The sequence below is a fragment of the Hemicordylus capensis genome, chromosome 1 (assembly GCF_027244095.1).
Source record: "Hemicordylus capensis ecotype Gifberg chromosome 1, rHemCap1.1.pri, whole genome shotgun sequence".
Classification (NCBI taxonomy): Eukaryota; Metazoa; Chordata; class Lepidosauria; order Squamata; family Cordylidae; genus Hemicordylus; species Hemicordylus capensis.
This window is the reverse complement of record NC_069657.1, coordinates 333,943,380-333,961,464: the sequence shown is the minus strand read 5'-3', so window position 1 is coordinate 333,961,464 and position 18,085 is coordinate 333,943,380. Positions and strand designations below refer to the sequence as shown.

The following is an 18,085-nucleotide window of genomic DNA, read 5'->3' as shown; positions in this document are numbered from 1 at the left end:
TTTTGAATAGGTTCATTTCCAAAACCTGTTCACACATCCCTACTGGAACCTCCAGAAGATTCTAAGGACATTTTGATTAAACTTTTACATTTACATTGCAACACAAATGCATATAACCATTACAATATACATTTAACATAATTATTAATTTCTCCTAGCAATATTGTGCTACAGCAACATCAACTTTCCAACCTACCCTGCTTACTCTTAGAGACTGAATAACACTATCCAATATAAAACCATTTCCCCTTCTTTTTTCTCTCCCTTTCTGAAAGGAAATACCTTCTCCCCTTTACCTGCAATAAAGAAATATATTCATAAAACAGAGGGTTTCAACTCTCCTTCTCAGTTCAGGAGCTTTCTGATTTTTGCTGGGCTGGAACCTCCAGAAAATTCTAAGGACCTTCTGAGCACGTGCCACTACCAATTAAGAAAGGGAAGGGGAGATCACTACACCCTTTAGTTGCCAAATTCAAGGAGCTTCTATTGTTAATCCACACCATAAACTATCGATAATACTGGTAATAATGGTGGGGGTTACAAACAGGCATAGTATATGGCAGCTTCATATGTTCATATGTCACATCAGAATCCCAAGGAAACAGCACTGCCCCACTCCAAAGTTTACAAGCCTAGAGGGATTATATTGGGCATGGGTGCCCACTAATGTGGCTGGGTGAGGAACCTGCCACAGGAAGCAGAATGGTACAGGCAGAAGATTTCCTGCCAGGCAACTGCTGGTTGCTGCCTCTGGCCACCTTATCTGTCCCTGCCACAAACTTCACCTGGCCACCCACCCATGCATCCTAGCTACAATCACAGCTGCTTCACTCTTCCATTTGTCCTGCCCTGTCCATAAGAAAGTACTCTGTAAAAGGCAGAGGAGTGTCTTTGATTCATTTCCATCCCCCATCCGTTAACCCCTGAAAAAGGAGGGTGGGATGAATGGTACCAAAAAAAGGAGCAGTTGTCACCACCAAGAAAGGAGTGATGGGGAAAATCAAATGGGGTTGGGGGGAAGTAGTGAGGATGGAGGGGATATCAAGCATGAGGGAATTGATGGGGTGGAGAGGGAGATCGGGTGGGAGAATCAACACAGGACTTGGATAAGGGGAATTGGCCAGGGTGGAGGACACTAGGCAGAGGGTGTCTGGTGCATGGTGCTCCCTGCACACCATGTGGTTGGGGTGTGTAGGGAACTCACCATGCCACTCAGGCACCAGGAGGGCTAGGATCAAACCTGATTGTGGTGGTTTACAAGTTTTACGGCATTCAGTGAGTCACCTATATTTCTTTCTACCTCAGGTGTTAAGTTATTTTGATTGTTCTCTGCCCCATTCACCTATCTTGTCTCTGCTTGCTTTCACTCTTATCTCTAAACTCTTGCCAAAACTGAGGAACAGCAGCTTACCCACTAGAGGAAAATATGACCTTTAAGACGGCAAGCTCTTAATCTTGTGGAGCACTTCACTCAGTGATGGGACCATAAAAATTATCATAGTAATAATTTGCATTTTTATTTTCATATAGGGCAGAAGGGAAATGATGGCAAAGTCTTCATTCTGGAGGTTGTACTGCAGTCTCAGTAGCTGGCTTTGAATTATTACCTTATTTGAGATGTTTATGATATTTTGGTCCAAGTGAAAGCAGAGCATTGCAGCCTGATCCTATACATGTTTACTCAGAAAGAAGTCTCACTGAATGCAGACTTCAGTAAGTCTCTTAGTTGAGACTTACTCTCAAGTAAGTGTCCATAGGACTACACCCTTAGTGTTGCAGTACACCCCTTCCACTTACTGATGAGACATTTGTGGCCAAACATCAGTATTCCTACCTATGAGCAAGATACTTTCAGATAAAATGGAGTTTACTATGAGCAGTATAGTCTGACACAGCAGTGTTTGAATGACAGTTCTTTCAGAAATAAAGAGAACTATCTAGTGTAAAATGGTTGGATAGTAGGACTCATCTAGAAAGGAGTGGATAGTAGGTCTCATCTAGAAAATGTAGAAGGAAGATGCAGCACTTATTGGGAACATCTGGTTTGAGATGTGAGGTCTATTCATCTCTGAAAGAAGATGGAGAAGGTTCAAAGATATAGCTTCTCATTCAGCTCCACTGGAACCATTGTGCTCATCACAGGTGGATCATTTGCACAGTTACAATTAATCTAAAGGTAGTACAAGCAAAATCGAAAAATGCAGAATTTTTGCTTTTGAGTGGGGAAAGCTCCCCACATACATAGACTCATTCACTTTTCAAAATATTAGTACGATCTTTTTAAAAGGTCTCCTGTGCACTGGCTGGGGAGTCACTACAGGGCCTGGTTGGTACCTCCCTCAGTCCTGGCAAACTACAAATCCACATTATGTGGATTCTCAGTTTGAAATGACTTATTCATAGGGAAAAGTGCAGCTCCCCAATAAAGAAGTCATTACAAACCAAGAATCCACAACACATTAAAATTCCTAAACATTTACCCCTTTTCCCGGATTCCTTTGGGGATTGGGTGGTAGATGGCACCCGTGGGGCCCTACCATCAAACCTGTTTTGTTATCCCTAGGTGCTACCCATGGGGAATTATAGGCCAGTTTGAATCCCCATTATTCCATATGGCCGAACCTTTTAGAACTGGCTCGAGCTTGGTTTGCGCTCAAACTGAGCCATGGGTCAGTTCAACTGAACTGGTATTTGAGCCAGGCAATCTGATTCAAGCCTGGTTCTAACTTGAACTGAACTGGGAAAATTAAACCGGTTTTATGCACATCTCTACCCTAAAGAACCGATGGGATAAATTTGTATTCAAAAATATAAATTATTCAGGTAACATACCTACCCAAACTAATTTTCAATGTTTTGATGCAAACTGAAATGATCAGAAAGGTGTTAACTGCTTAAAATACCTTATGAACACCAACCATAATAGGTTTGGTTTTTTGTTTTTGTTTTTTTGGTGAGGCGGCGGGAGACTGTAATTAAATCATTTGGGAGATTACAACTCTATCCCTCATTTCGATACAAATGTATCACAAAACACAAGTCCTGCCAGCTAAATTCTGACAGATGACTAAGGTGGCGCAGTGGTAAAACTGCCGCCCTGTAACCAGAAGGTTACAAGTTCGATCCTGACCAGGGGCTCAAGGTTGACTCAGCCTTCCATCCTTCCGAGGTCAGTAAAATGAGTACCCAGAATGTTGGGGGGCAATATGCTAAATCATTGTAAACCGCTTAGAGAGCTTCCAGCTATAGAGCGGTATATAAATGTAAGTGCTATTGCTATTAATATAGGAGCCTATCAATCACACACATGGAGGTAAGCAGAGTCAAGAGCCTGGTCCTGTGAAAAGTAAGGTGTGCCTAAGCTGACTGAAATCAATAGGCTTAAGCATGCCTCACTCTGCATAGGATATTAGTTTATGGAACACTCTTTGTTATCAGCTATGTTTGTGCCTGCTGTCTTCAGGTAGCTCGTATGAAAGTCAAAGGAACTTTGATACATGCTTCTAAAGGCTTATGGAAATTGTCAAAACAGCACGTTTGGAATGATGTGTGATCAAAGGATAAACATATGTTGCTCAGAAGTTGGAGAGAAGGAACTAAGAATATGCCAATTTGCTTGAATATTTTAATTAATTCTGAGATAAAAGGAGAAGCCATATGAAATTATCAACATAGCCCATGAATACTTACTTGGGAGTAAATCTAATTGAATACAGTAGGACTTCCTTAGGATAAATATCCATAGGACTGTGCTGAGTGAGAGGCTCACAGTCTTTTTAAAGGAAAAAAGGGTCAAATGCATTGGCTGCAAATACTGATAGAGAAAGGAAGTGTATGGAGGAAATGTGTTCATATCTCAGAACAGAGATGGCCAACTGGCAGCTAGCACACTGGATCCAGCCTCCAGAGTAACTTTATCTGGCTCTCAGAGGCCCTACCAATTCTAATAAAAATATGGTAAATATTGTTGATGCACATTTTCATTTGAAAGGGAAATGATGCACTATGTTTATTTCATATAACAATTTGTATAGCTGTCGCATGACATTCTGGAAAGACAAAGAACCTCTGCCAATCTGTCTTTTGGAGGAATCTTACCAAAAGAACATTTGTTCATCCACCCTCAGATGACTGTGCATTGTGCTGGATGGGGTTACACTCCACCGGAAGGAGTAGGCGCGCAGCTTGGGAGTACTCCTGGACCCAGGCCTAACCCTGGTATCTCAGGTGGAGGCCATGGCCAGGAGTGCTCTCTATCAGCTCCGGCTGATTTGACAGCTGCTCCCATTCCTTGAAGAGGATGACCTCAAAACAGTGGTGCATCAGCTGGTAACCTCCTGGCTTGACTATTGCAATGCGTTCTATGTGGGGCTGCCTTTGTACGTAGTTTGTAAACTTCAGTTAGTTCAGAATGCGGCAGCCAGATTGGTCTCTGGGGCAACCTGGAGAGACCATATTATGCCTGTTTTGAAACAGTTACACTGGCTGCCAATATGTTTCAGGGCAAAATACAAAGTGCTGGTCATTACCTTTAAAGCCCTGAACAGCTTAGGTCCGAGTTATCTTAGAGAGAGCATTCTTCTCCATGATCCTCACTGCACATTAAGGTCATCTGAGGAGGTCCATCTCCAGTTACCACCGGTTCGTCTGGTGGCAACTCAGAAGCAGGCCTTCTCTGAAGCTGCTCCTGGGCTGTGGAATGCACTCCCGGCAGAAATCTGCAATTTGAATTCTTTACTGGCCTTCAGGAGAGCCCTTAAAACCTATCTGTTTGGCCTGGCTTTCCAGGATTTATAAATAGTTGTAATTGGTTTTAATGTTGTAACCTGTTTTTCAGGTTTTTTAAATTGTTGTGATTGTTAATTACTGTTTTATGATGTTTTAATTATTAATTGTTTTATACTGATTTATAATTTTTGTTTTAATTGTTAATTGATTTTGATGGTTTTGTTTTAATTTTAAACTGCCCTGAGCCATTTTGGAAGGGCAGTATAAAAATCAAATTAATAATAATAATAATTATTATTATTATTATTATTATTGTTATTGTTATTATTAATGCGTGGGGCCCAGATCGATGAAGTCCTTATGCTATGTTATATCAAGTATATTTTAGAGCCTGACAGTCAGCAAGGGGGATGGATGGGTGTCAGACTCCTGGACATCTGTCTGTAGAATACAGTCACCCCTGAGAATACAGAAGTTGATTTTCCTGTCTTAGATATTTGACTAAGGGTTTATTGTTCTGCATAACCTACAGTGATACAGTATAAATTCCAGAATAACTGAATTAAATCTGAAAGAGCAAATAGACAGAAAAATGGTGGCATTCAGTAACTAACTGGTTTATTACTGCATGCATTACATAGGATCTTACTCATGAGAGTCTCTTAAGACTCCACAATACATATGAATTGAGGTCAGATTTAGAAATTATTTATTTTAGGATTTGTCACATGAATGAACCCAAACATGGTTCACAGCTTATCATCAGTATTATTGCCCAATACATTACAACTATTTTCTTGCAAAATACATGGATGGCTGAATTTACAATCTAATAATTCTGTCGCATTGAATCTTTCAGTCATCACAAAATGCAATACTTTGATGAATTCTGATTTACAGGAGAATAGGAAACAGATGCTGTATGCCAGGGAAGCTGCAGCCAGGAAAAAAGCACAATAAGGGCCAGCCCTGGAATTTTTTTTTTTACCATTTGATTACTGTGGTGACATCTACTTTATGGCATGTTAACCTTTTCAAAGCCAAAGGCTCCAACTCCAAAAAGGAAATTTTACAAACATTGAAATAGGCGGGAAATGCTCATAATGGTCCACTGAGAAAAGAAAAAGAGGACAAAGAAGACTGCACTGAATTGTGCTGAATTAATACATTGTTATTTGAACCCATAGCCTCCTAGGTACATAGGAAGCTGCCATATTCTGAGTCAGACCATCTAGCTCAATATTGCCTACATAGACTGGCAGTGGCTTCTCCAAGGTTACAAGCAGGAGTCTCTGCAGCCCTATCTTAGAGATGCCAGGGAAGGAACTTGGAACCTTCTGCATGCAAGTATGCAGATGGTTTTCCAAGGCCCTATCCCCTAAGGGGAATATCAGTGTTCACATGTAGTCTCTTATTCAAATGCATACGGAGGGGGGGGACCCTGCTTAGCAAAGGGGGCAATTCATGCTTGCTGCCACAAGCCCAGCAGATAGTTAGATCAAATCCACATGTGAAATAGAGCCACTAGCTTTCACCCCACTCTACTTCCACTTCCACTTCTCAACTCCTGCTGCTCCCTTAGAGATGCCACATCAACAAATATGCAGTGACAGAAAAAGCTATAACTGGCAAAGTTGCCAGGAGTAGCATGAGGGGCTGGCAAGGTTGGGCATGGACCTGAAGGTCCCTGCTACTGAAGAGCCACCACGCTGACCCCTGAAGGATCTGCTGCAGCCTTCCATTTCCCAGTGAACTGGGTCCCAGGTCCAATGGGGAGCTTGACTGGGTAGAACTGTTCAGCAGCAATGGATGCTCTTTCTTCAGCAGTACCCATGCAGAGCCAGTGTGTAGTGGTTAGAGTGTTAGACTAGGACCGAGAAGACCCAGGTTCAAATCCTTGTTCAGCCATGAAGTCCACTGGGTGACTCTGGGCCAGTCACATCTATCAACCTAATCTACCTCACAGGGTTATTGTGGGGATAAACATAACCATGTACACCAGTCTGGGCTCCTTGGCAGAAAAACAGGATATAAATGAAAAAAATAATATAAATATTGTTTGTGCCCATGTGTGGAGCTGCTGAGGTGGAAACATTAACACATACTTTGTTTAACTGCCCTTTTTATGATATTGCCCGTTCCCTTCAGATTGCCCCCATCGAAAGAGACATTTGGATTGGTCTGAGGAACATTTTATTGTTTATTTTTTGGAGATAAGCATGAAGAAGTTACTCATAGGATTGCTTGTTTTTGTTTGGAGGCATGTAAAATAAGGTGTCTGCAAACTGGCTTTTAAATTTTTTAGTATAGTATAGTATAGTATAGTATAGTATAGTATAGTATAGTATAGTATAGTATAGTATAGTATAGTTCTTTGCTGTAGTGTTTATTTGGTCGTTGACCGTAAATAAATGAATTCATTCATTCAAATAATATAAATATAGATAATGCAATGGCATAAAGGCAGAGCATTCATGCACTCCTCTATTATCTTTCATAGGCAGCCGGGTACCATTGGGTGGTACATGCACACACACCATGATGAGAGCAGGGACCCAGTGCACTGCTGAAGGGCACATTGCAGGCTTTGAACCCGGAACCTGCCGCCAGTCCTGAGTCTAAAAGTTATGGCAGCCTTGTCAGGATCTGAATTCTGTATTTGAGGGCAGTTCACATGATTGTTATTAGGGTAGGAGAGCCTCCTACTCTAATTCAGGAGCTGGGTGCTCTGCCAATTTCCGATCATATGTTAGATAAAACTATGGTAGGAGGCAGGTAGCTTGATCATCAGTCAAGCCCCAGCTGGGCAGGACAGTTTTCCTGCCTATCTCATTCAGAAGCTGGGGACAGAAGCTGGGTAGGGCTTGCTCATCCTACCCTGCTGGGGCTTGACTGACTATCAAACGCCTCGCCTCTGACTAGGGGTGTTTACCTAGATTGGTTGGCCTGCTTGGTTAGAGTCCAGACCAGACTTGAACTGAACCAGGCATGTTCATTTTTGCACACCCCCGATCACCCCCCCCCCCACCAGCTTGGCTCAAGTTTGAGCTGGTTTGGGGGGTTCTAAATGTGGGGGGATTTTTTTTAACTCACCACCGGGTCTGGGTCATCCAGCAGCTTCTGGGGGATGCTGCCAAGGCCACAGAGGGCCCCAGTCTTATCTGGGTCATTAAGACCCATTTGGGGGATTTTCAGCTGTCTCCTGACCTGCAGTGGCCATTTTGAAGGCCACCACGAGCTGGAAGAGGGCCAGAAGGGCCCAAAATGGGCTTTAATGGCCTGAAGACTGGAGGGAGGCCAGCACAGGGAAGGGAACCTTCTGAGACCCTCAGTGTCTATGGCAGCACCCCCGCAAGGCCTCCGGCCAACCAGGACCTAACATTTAAAACCCCTGAACTGGCCCAGGAGGATCAGCGTGAAGTTGAGCCAAGCCAAACCAAACTAGGCCCTGTTTGGCTCAAGGGTGAGCCATCGAACTGGTGCAGTTCAATGGCAAACTGGCTTGACCTCAAGATGGTTTGCACATCTCTACCTCTGACCTTGTTTTTAACATGACATCAAAAATCAAGAGTGGACCCAGCTCCTGAATTAGAGTGGGAGACTTCTCCTACCTTCATGTCAATTGTCTGAACTGCCCTAATATGGCCTCTTGTTCCTCTGTCCCAAAATTTCCATGCCCATCCACTCCCCTCATTCCTTTCAATAATGTATACCCCCTCTTGTTCCTAGGCCCCATCAAAGGTTTCATCCAGTTTATTTCCACCTTGACTCTTTCAGCTCTGTGTCTCAACCACCCATTGTTTCCCCAGGTCTCTGCTTTTTTAGCCCATTACCTACTTTGTCCTCTTAGCCATCAACTCAACCTTAGCTGTCTCACAAAGACTCCTCCCCCCCTACCCAACCCCATAGTATATGGCCCCTCTTAAACTCAAGCTCAATGAAGTCTGACAACTTTGCCTTCCATCTCAGAAGCCGGACTACAACTATTCTGGCAGTTTTGTTTCCTAAGGAAATGCTGGGATGTTGCACTACTGTTAAGGATTCATGATTAGGTAGAGTAAATCACAAGTCTACAATCTGGCTGGTTTTACAACAGCTGCTTTCAGAGCAGGTACAAATTTGGATGTTCTCACAACCCTAAACAGAGTCAGAGGTCAGTGGTAGCAACAAGACAAAAATGGAGGGAGGGCACAGAAGGGGCAAAATGCATTTCTGGGAGAGCGAACTGTGTCCCACATGCTAGATTTCTGAAACAGAAGGGCAGGGCTGTCCTTAGGGCATGGCAAGCAGGGCAACCACCCTGGGCCCCACTCTTTTAATCCCCACTAGAATCACACTGGCTGATTTGCCCCAGGTTTCACACCTGGCTAGGGATCTCTAAGGACAGTCCTGCAGAAGGGAGCATATGGCGGGGGGGGAGGCAATGAGTTTTCAGAGGGTGCTTTTGCCTCCTTGTCCCCCTCTCTGGAGTTGCCCTGGTGATAGAGGAGCACCCTGCATTCTCAATGGTTGTGTTTTTGCAAGGATCAAGGTAGAAGGAGGGGAAAGTGATTATGTGGGAGTCAAGAGCTAGGTAGGAGGGCTTTTTGTCTACCCTCAATAAAATGTGGCAGACAGAATGTGAGTCAGCCAAGCCTGTCCTATTGAGCTCCTGGCTCCCACACAAGCACTCTCTGCTCCTCCAACCTTGACTTTTGCAAACACATGAGCACTGAATGGCAGCACACATGACTCTCCTACCCTGGCTGGGCGTTCCTCCAATCCTGTTAAGAATCATGAGAACAGCCCTACTATTTCTTTTCAAAGATACTATTCAAAATCAATTCAAGGGAATGCAGAGGTGTATCTAGGGAAAATAGCACCTAGGACAAACACTGAAATTGCGCCCCCTGTCCAAGCATCTGACACCCATCTTTCAGATAACTTTAGCATAATATAAGCTGAAAAATACAAGTCAAGCTCGTTAATCTTTTAATAGTTCAAAAACTATTTAGCAGTGGACTTAGCCAGACCAAAAAATGCTGGAAAACTACAAATTTCAGTATGCGGGGGCTCATGAAATACCCAAAGACTATGTGGAGGTGTACTTGGAAAACTAAACAGAAGTGTCTGTCTAATTCTCTACTATGCATTGTAGCATCACCATTACATAAGTTTTAAAATCAATGGAGAATTTGACTTTTCCCAGATACTCTGTAAATAATTAAAGGATATGCAGAGTAAACTGTGTCACTGCTTGGAATATAGTCTAGTCTTTCAGAAAGACAGTTAAAATGAGAGAAAGAGAGCAAGAAACTCCCAGTGGGCCTTAATATTAAGGATTTCACACTGATTCAAAGACAGACTCACAATTAATAGCCATATTAGCAAGACATCACATTTAACTCACTTATCACAAGAAGCAAAGTAAGAGCAAATGCATACAATCCTAGCTCATAAGCGTCAGCTCAGTATTCACAAGCCCTGATTCTCTGTACATAGTACATAGTGCCAATCTGAATATGTGTACAGTGTCTTATATTATATTTTTATTATTATTATTTTTATTTTTATTTTTATTTTTCCCGTAATTTATTATTTTCCCCATATTTTTATTTTTATTATTATTTTTCCTGTAGCCCCTTTGGGGGGCTTCCTAAAGGCTGGGGGGTTTGCAAAGGTTCCCCCTCACCCTGCTGGCCTCTAGAGCCTCGCAGGGACCATTTGAGCATGTACAGTGGCCATTTTAAAAAATAATCTTTTTTTTAAAGGCCACTGAAAACAAAATGGCCACCACGCATGCTCAAATGGCCTCTGCAAAGCCTGGCATGACCTAGGGCCTCACAGAGGCCATTTGAGCATGCACGGTGGCCATTTTGTTTTTGGCAGCCATTTTTTTAAAAAAAAGAATTAATTTTACAAAATGGCGCCCCCCTTCAAGTGGCGCCCAGGGCACATGACCTACCTGCCCTACCCTAGATACGCCCCTGAGGGAATGCCTCCTTCTTCATTGTGAGCCCTGCTGCCTAATGAGATCACTCAGGGAGGTCTGCCTGCAGTCCGATGGCTCGTCCGGTGGCTACTTAGGGACAGACCTTCTCAGTGGGCTGTCCCAAGGCACTGGAACGTACTCCTTGCTGAAGTAAAAGCTTCCCCATCTCTAACAGTTTTTAAGCAGATGTTTAACACACATCTGTTCAGCCAAGCTTTTAACTAGATTTTAATGTGAATTTATTTTAAACTGTTTTAATTTTAAAATTATTTTTATTATGTTGTTTGTTGCAAACCATCTAGAGATGTATATTTGAAGCAGTATGCAAATTTACTTAATAAATAAAGAAAAGAATAAATAATATGCATCTTGAAGCATTTGTTCTAGGGCACAGAGAGATTCAGGAGTAAGGGGCAATAGTAGAACATCAGATATCTCCCCCTGCACCTTCATGTGAAGCTGCAGCATTCAGTTGTGTGAGGTGCTAAACTTTCTGTGCTTGTGGTCCTTTTGCTAATATGAGAAAAGCTCAGGAAAACTTTTGCATGAAGAACGAAGAACTGGAGACTTAGCATCCGTAAAATTATGTTATGTTATATAGGTTGGGAAGTAATAATAGGGGTGCAGCAACCACCACAAGCAGATAGACAGACAGATTAGGCAGCATTGGACTTCTTTGGCCACAGATTTAAACTTTGACCCACACACAGTCACAACTTCAAGCCGTTTTCCAGCATCCTGCGCAAATGCCCATACAAAATCCATCTAGCTCCTTCTAGCCCTGCCTTCAACATCTGTGACCAATTGCTGTTGAAACCAGCTGCATTACATGTGGCAAGGCAATTAGGCAAACCATGTGACAAGACTTTTGCCCATCTAATCAAACTAACATCCAAACCGCTAAGCACGGTGACTTGGATTACATATAGGCTGATTTAGAGGGATGCGTGCTGCGTGCGTGGGCGGGGTATCATTGCAGAGAGGCTTGCGGTGGGACTGGATGACCTGTTGGTCTTCCCAACTCTATGATTCTCTCATTATCGTTGTTACAGAGCCAAAGCCAGGCATCGAAAGGAAGACTCTTCGCCTCTGTCAGTTTCCTTTCCAAGCGGGGGGGCTGGCTAGAATGACCGTTTTCTAACGAAGCGCTCTGTCAGATGGCCGTACACACCCTATCCCACAGCGCAGCTCGCTCTTGCTGTGCCGCTGATGTGATGTTCACAACGAATCCCATTGCACCCGCCTTCCTCTGTGGTGTGCCTGCCAATAAGGCTTGGAGTCCCCCGCCCGAGAGGCGCTTTGCCATAGGCCGGCTAGGGATGTCAGTCTTGGGCCGCCCCCCGCTTTGGGAACTGACGCAGGGGTGAGGAGGCGAGGGGAAGGCAAGGCAGTGGGGTCCAGGTTCCATCCGCGCGAGCAGCCTGGACGGGAGGAACGCCAAAGCAGCGATGCTGCGGTTGCGCCATCTGTCAGGAGCCTGGGTGGCGGTGGTGGGAGGGGAGGAGACAGACTGAGGCGGCTTTTGCCTGGGTCTTGGGCAAAGAGAGAGAGAGAGAGAGGTGGGGGAGGAAACGGAGCCTCGCGGCGCGAGCCCGTCTTCCCCCGGACAGCGTTGCAGGCAGCCCACGCGCCAGACAAAGCTGCTGCCACCCCCCTCCTCGCTGGGTTCTCCTTGGCGCCCCAGAGCTGCTGAGGCAGGGACGTTGACATCCTCCCATTCCCTCTTAACGCGGCTATTTCGGTCCTTGCGTTAATAATAACAGGGTTGGGTCGAGAGCAGGGTGTGAGGGCGAGCGAGGAAGAAATAAGCTGGAGCGTTCTCTGGAGAGGGGACTGCCGCCGCCGCCGCCGCCCTCGGGACCCTGCAGCTAGGGAGCAAGAGCGACTGGGAGGGAGCGTTGGTGTGAAGGTGGCTCTGCAGACCCAGTCCTGCTGCTGCGCCTCAGGTAAGAGCCCCGGCGAGCCTCCCCTCCTTGCCACAGCAGAAGCCCTTGCCTCCTGGAAGGGGGGATGAGGCAGACGCCTGCTTTTGTGCGGCTAGGCTGGCCCCTTTGTGTGTGCGCGCACTTCGCTTGCTGAAGTGGCTCGAGGAGCGATTGTCTTGCTGCATGCCCTTTTCATTCAGAGGAGCTTCCTTCGCTCCTTGCCAGGCCCTCTGTGTGTGCGTTTGTGTGTCCGCGAGCACGAGGAGAGGGTGGGTTAATCATGGGGCGGGTTTGGCAGGGCTGGGCCCAAAGAAAATTTGGAAGGGATGAAGGAGCATGCATGCCCATCTTCCCAACAGAACTGTTTGCATCCTTAGTACCATACAGATTGTTAAACATGGGCAGCGGGGTGGAGGGCAGAAGAGAGAATAATGTACATCCCCACGAATAGTATCTGTGAAATGCGACTACACTCAATCTATTTACTAGCTATCTAGAGAAAGATGGTAGCCTTCTATTTCCATATGTCCTTTATACAGAGGTGGTTTGAGTGAAGCTCTTGCAAGATAAAGGTGCCCTGTGTTAGTTTCAGGCCAGGAAGATTTAGATTTAGAAGTTGTTCATGTATTAGATGTATAGGATATTCTGCGAAATGTGTGCAGTGGGGTTGGGTGTCTTTACAAAAGTGCTTGACCCATCAAAGCAGTAATCTGGTAATTTATGTGAGATCTTGATGGCTCTGTGGGATCGACCCTTGTTGTGACCCTGCTGGTGGTGACAGAGATAGCGACTATCGTTGCCAGATGACACAGTTTTCAAGAGAGACACTTTGGAGATGATGCCTCTGGTCCACAGAGTGGTGTGGAGCTGGGGCTTTTTGCAATAAGGGTTCCATGGTGCTGAAATGCTCAGGAATATAAGGTGTTCCTTCAAAAGAAGGGAATGCCCCTTAAAATAAGGAAAATTTGACAACCTCTGATGAATACGCATTGTGTTGTGAGATGATGGTAATGTTCTATAGCATGTTGAATGTGGAAGAGGGTGATAATGACTATGATGATGTAATCCTTTAATAATTGATGGTGTTCCTATACAGCTGGGTTTTCCTCATGCACATGGTGCCTTTCTCTTCCTTTCGGGCCCTTTGCAAAATGTTGAAATTTTTCCAGGTCTCCCCACCCTCTTGAACGCACACAGACTGAGGATTTTACTAGTCTAGAGATGGTGGGGGGAGATTACCACAGATATTCATCCCAAGGCTTTATGTGGCGCAACTTAGCTGCAAAAGGGGGAGTAGAAGAAATAATAAATAAAATGACTCCTCCCTCCCCTGCAAATAAATCTTTCAGGATTTGTGTATGTGACAAAGAAGGCTTTCAGGGAAGAAAGAAAAGATCTACAAAATGCCCAAGGGTGGTGAGGTTTGAAAGAGAGCTCTTTCCCCCCTTTTCTTCTTTGATTCTTGTCTCTCTTCCCTGGGGCTTCTTTCTCTCTTCCTTAGAAGAGACCACTGATCTGCTTCAGTCCCTTCCCAGGCATTTTTAGACTAGTGAAGGATTCCAAACACCACATGAAGAGTGTCAGCATCTTGCTGCGTCCACAGAGCGACAATGTATATTTCAGCCAACACTCCTCTTAAAACATTAGATCTGGTTTCTGCTGCATTAAGAACTTAACTTAATGCTGTATCATGTGTTGTTGTTTTTTAACTGGAAATGGAGAAAAGACTTTTCTATGCAAAAAGAGAGAGAGAATGTGATAGGGGCTTCATTCAGCAGAGCTGGCAGATAAGGGGAAATTAGAACGTTAAAAGACATGGTGTTGGTGAAATGCAATGATGCACATAGAAATGTTCTCTCTCTCTCTCTCTCATTCATACACACACACACACACACCCCATTGTTTTTTACTGTGATACATTCTAATCCTCAGAAGTGGGAACGGTGTATTTGCAAGGCATGCACAGAGACTGAGCATTCTCCTCTGGAGCTGAGCATTCTCCTCTGGAGACCTGGTCACTTTCCTGTCCCTGTGCATCCTCAGTTCCACATCCTTCCTTTTATCACCTAAACAGCTGTGTAACAGTTTGATGTTTTTTTAAACAACATCTTCTCATGAGTGCTCCGAAATAATTTAAAACAATTGTGGGTTCTTTTGCCAGTGTTTACAAAGAGCGTGATTTGTTAGGTTGTAATACTAAAAGTGAATGATAAAGAGTTTCATTTTTACTTTTTAAAAGTGACTTTGTTCTTCAGTGGGGGGGAAATAATTTATTCATGTACTGTATAACTATTGGGCAAAATGCAGCAAGACTAAGTAATATCAGTATCATTGATTTTAGGGGAGAGAGTTAAGCTTAAGTTTAATTCTCCCACTAAGTGAGGTTATTCACACAACATGGACTGCCTGGATATTTACTCAAGCAGCCTGTTATGTCTAGATGACCGGGAGGCCTCCTGACTTAGCAGCTGCTATGGGCAAAAAATGCTATGGGCAAAAAATGAGGTAGGAGGGGGAAGGAGGCCATCCTACCTTACTTTTCAGTCATCTGCAGTGCTGGGGCTCTGGAAATGGCCACTGGGAGCGGCAACCATAGAGCCCTGTATACAGCATGGGCAGGAAGAGGAGCCTTTCTGCACTGCAGCAGGCTGCCTCTCCACTGGCTGTGCAGTGCATTGTGGAATATGGGAGGACTTCCTCCTCCTGATCTCACATCAGGCATCCGCCGCCCCGCTGGTCATATGGGCATGCAGGTGGCAGGGTCCCGAAAAGGTGCAGATTGCATGGTGGAAGGTATGTAAGATACTACCTTCCTCCAGCCCTTCCCAGCTCCAGCCACTATGGTCATGAGAACGACCTCAGTATGCCCTTCACTTTCTCCCTTTGAAATCATGGGAGTGAAAGTCCTAACTACACATAACACTGGCAGACTTAGGCTTCACCCATTCACCTATAAAGCAGGAGGGCGGGAGTCAGATTTTAAGAGCAAAAGGACACATTCCTGCAGCTTACTTTCCCCCATGTGATACATTCAGTTGTACTTCCATGCTGGAAGTGATCCTAGCTGAGAGAAGAGGCTGCAAGGAGGTAAGTGCTGGTGGAGGGGGAGAGTTCAGCACTCCTCTCCCACATGCTCCTTTCCCTCTTTTAAAACAAACCCCTCCCCCCCCCCACACACACTTGCCCATGTTCGAGGGCCAAACCTCACATGATGGCAGGCCCGACTTAAGCACCAGATCCACCTAAAAGATCCTATCTTTGGCCGGATTGCACCCACTCATTTTACCATTAAATTGTTATAAAAAATCTAGTACTACTACATCAAGATTTAATATATGATTGCATAACAACTTTTAAGATCTAGGAACACAAAGTAAGTGAAACAGTAACTTTATTTGAGCCAAATAGTGTTTAAAATGCTGGGTGCAAGCTTTTGAATCAGAAGAATTGTTTCCTAGGATTTATGTTCAAGATCAAAAATTTTAAAAGGAAAAAAAAGGTGTATCAGTTGTAAACAACTGTATCAGTTGTTTTCTCAATTATATAATATCTGTAGACTTTTCAGCCCTTTGTCAGAGGAAATGAGATGAAAACTCAATCTATCATTGGCTTGCATATGCAACTTCTACTAAACATCCTCTGTGAGACAACTGGAACAAAACTGATAGCTCTGCTGAGCTTGCCATTTAAAAGAAGCTCCTGACAGCTGCAAGTTGCACTGGGGCTGGTGATAATGTAGGAACGGGTGCAAGGAACTGAAGATGGCTCTTCTTCACCCAACCCCTACCCCGCTCCAGCTTCCTTTGCAGAGCTCCTGTGTCACATTGTGCTTTAATTCCTCTGATAGAGTAGGGATGCTAATTATGACTGCTACTGTCTTAACGGCAAGGGGAATTCCTGGCTTCCAGCACTGTAGCAAGGGGGGCTCTTGAACCACAAAAGGAACCACAAACTCATGCTCTGTTGCTTCTCTGCAGCATAATTTAGGATTGAGCTCTGAATATGAGAATAAATGTTCTTGAGAAGGTGTGTGAGTGACTGAGAGAGAGAATAATTTTTCATAATACAGAAGAGTTTTCCTTCCATAAAGCAACATGGGTTGGTTGATAATTTACTGTTGGCTCTTGAACATATCTCACTTTCATTAAAATACAATGTTTCACTTTTCCCTCTGAATTATTAAAAGGACCATTTTAATTTTCTTCAAATAATTTCCCTCAAATATCAGCATTTGAGCTGACATTAACATTTTTAAAAACAGTAGTGATTTCTTCATGTTGTTAGCATCAAAACAATAGTTTCTGACACAGTTATGCACTTTCAGTTCTGGACATACAAATTATAAAACTCGATATAACTTTTTATCATTATAATGTTAGAACATGAGATGGCATGAGATGTTAATGAAAAGTTCTACTTTGGAATCAGTTTTTAGATGGACAAATAGTGGGCTGTGAAATAGGAGTCGCCTACTGAATATTTGAGAGGGCACAAATGCTAGACATTGCATGTGAAAATTTTTGTTTGCAGGGTTTGTCAACTAAGAAGATTACTGCTAAACAGATGCTTGCTATGTATAAAACTGTGCATTTCCAGTTACAGTATGCTTTCATAGGAAACAATTAAGATGGATCCCTGTCCCCAAAGGGCTCACAATCTAAAAAGAAACATAAGATAGACACCAGCAATAGTCACTGGAAGTACTGTGCTGGGGGTGGATAGGGCCAGTTACTCTCCCCCTGCTAAATAAAGAGAATCACCACATTAAAAGATGCCTCTTTGCCAAGTTAGCAGGGGTTAGCAACTCTTTGCCAAGTTACAGATGAATACTGTAATCCTAGGCAGGATATGATTTGCAGTGGATTTGCACTCTAATAAAAATGTGATTGGACACATTAAAACTGTCCACTGTCTCCAAGAATATGTATTTATTGGTCCAGCATTACAGTATTTTTAGGCATTACAGTTAAAGAGACTTCTGATGATGTCCGTAATACTAGAGGAGTGGGGTTGTTTCAACTTAATGTTGGCATGTGTTGGTAAACATTTTATTCTACTGGTAAATGTTTTGTTCTTCCACTTGTCAAACCACTAAAATAAACTGTTTAGAAAATTGTATACAAGTACAGTTATGTGTTCTCAGTGTTGTCCTATCAAGAAGCAATTCATGCAGTTCTTATGGAGCTCCATAGCCTCCCTCATACTAAAGCCCTCTTGCTGGGTCCATGCAAAGTGTGGCAACCTACCCCTCACATCCGGTATTCCACATCTGTCTGTAACACTCATTCTTTCCTTTAAGTTTAGACTCTTTGAGGTGGGAGCCTTTTCCTCTGGCACCTAAAAACTTCTGGACCCCACTCCTTTCTTGGTGTTGATGCTCTGCTCTATTGGTTTATCATTCCACAGCCACTTTCGGGAAAGATGCTTTCTCAAGGTGACGCCTGATATCTTCACTCTTTCC

At 43.9% G+C, this 18,085-nt stretch overlaps 1 protein-coding gene across 4 annotated transcripts in view; it reads left to right on the top strand.

Moving 5' to 3' along the window:
• The first annotated feature begins 11,771 nt into the window (after window positions 1-11,771).
• FYN (FYN proto-oncogene, Src family tyrosine kinase) overlaps window positions 11,772-18,085 on the top strand; it is a 191,683-nt gene continuing 185,369 nt past the window's right edge. Inside the window, exons 1-2 of one of the 4 annotated variants that reach the window (XM_053306399.1) lie at window positions 11,772-11,790; window positions 12,463-12,645. The gene's annotated coding sequence lies outside the window, so the exon portion shown is untranslated. Of the gene's footprint in view, window positions 11,791-12,035; window positions 12,646-18,085 lie in introns of those variants that run through there. The other 3 variants (XM_053306653.1, XM_053306486.1, XM_053306740.1) reach the window with 3 other exon arrangements.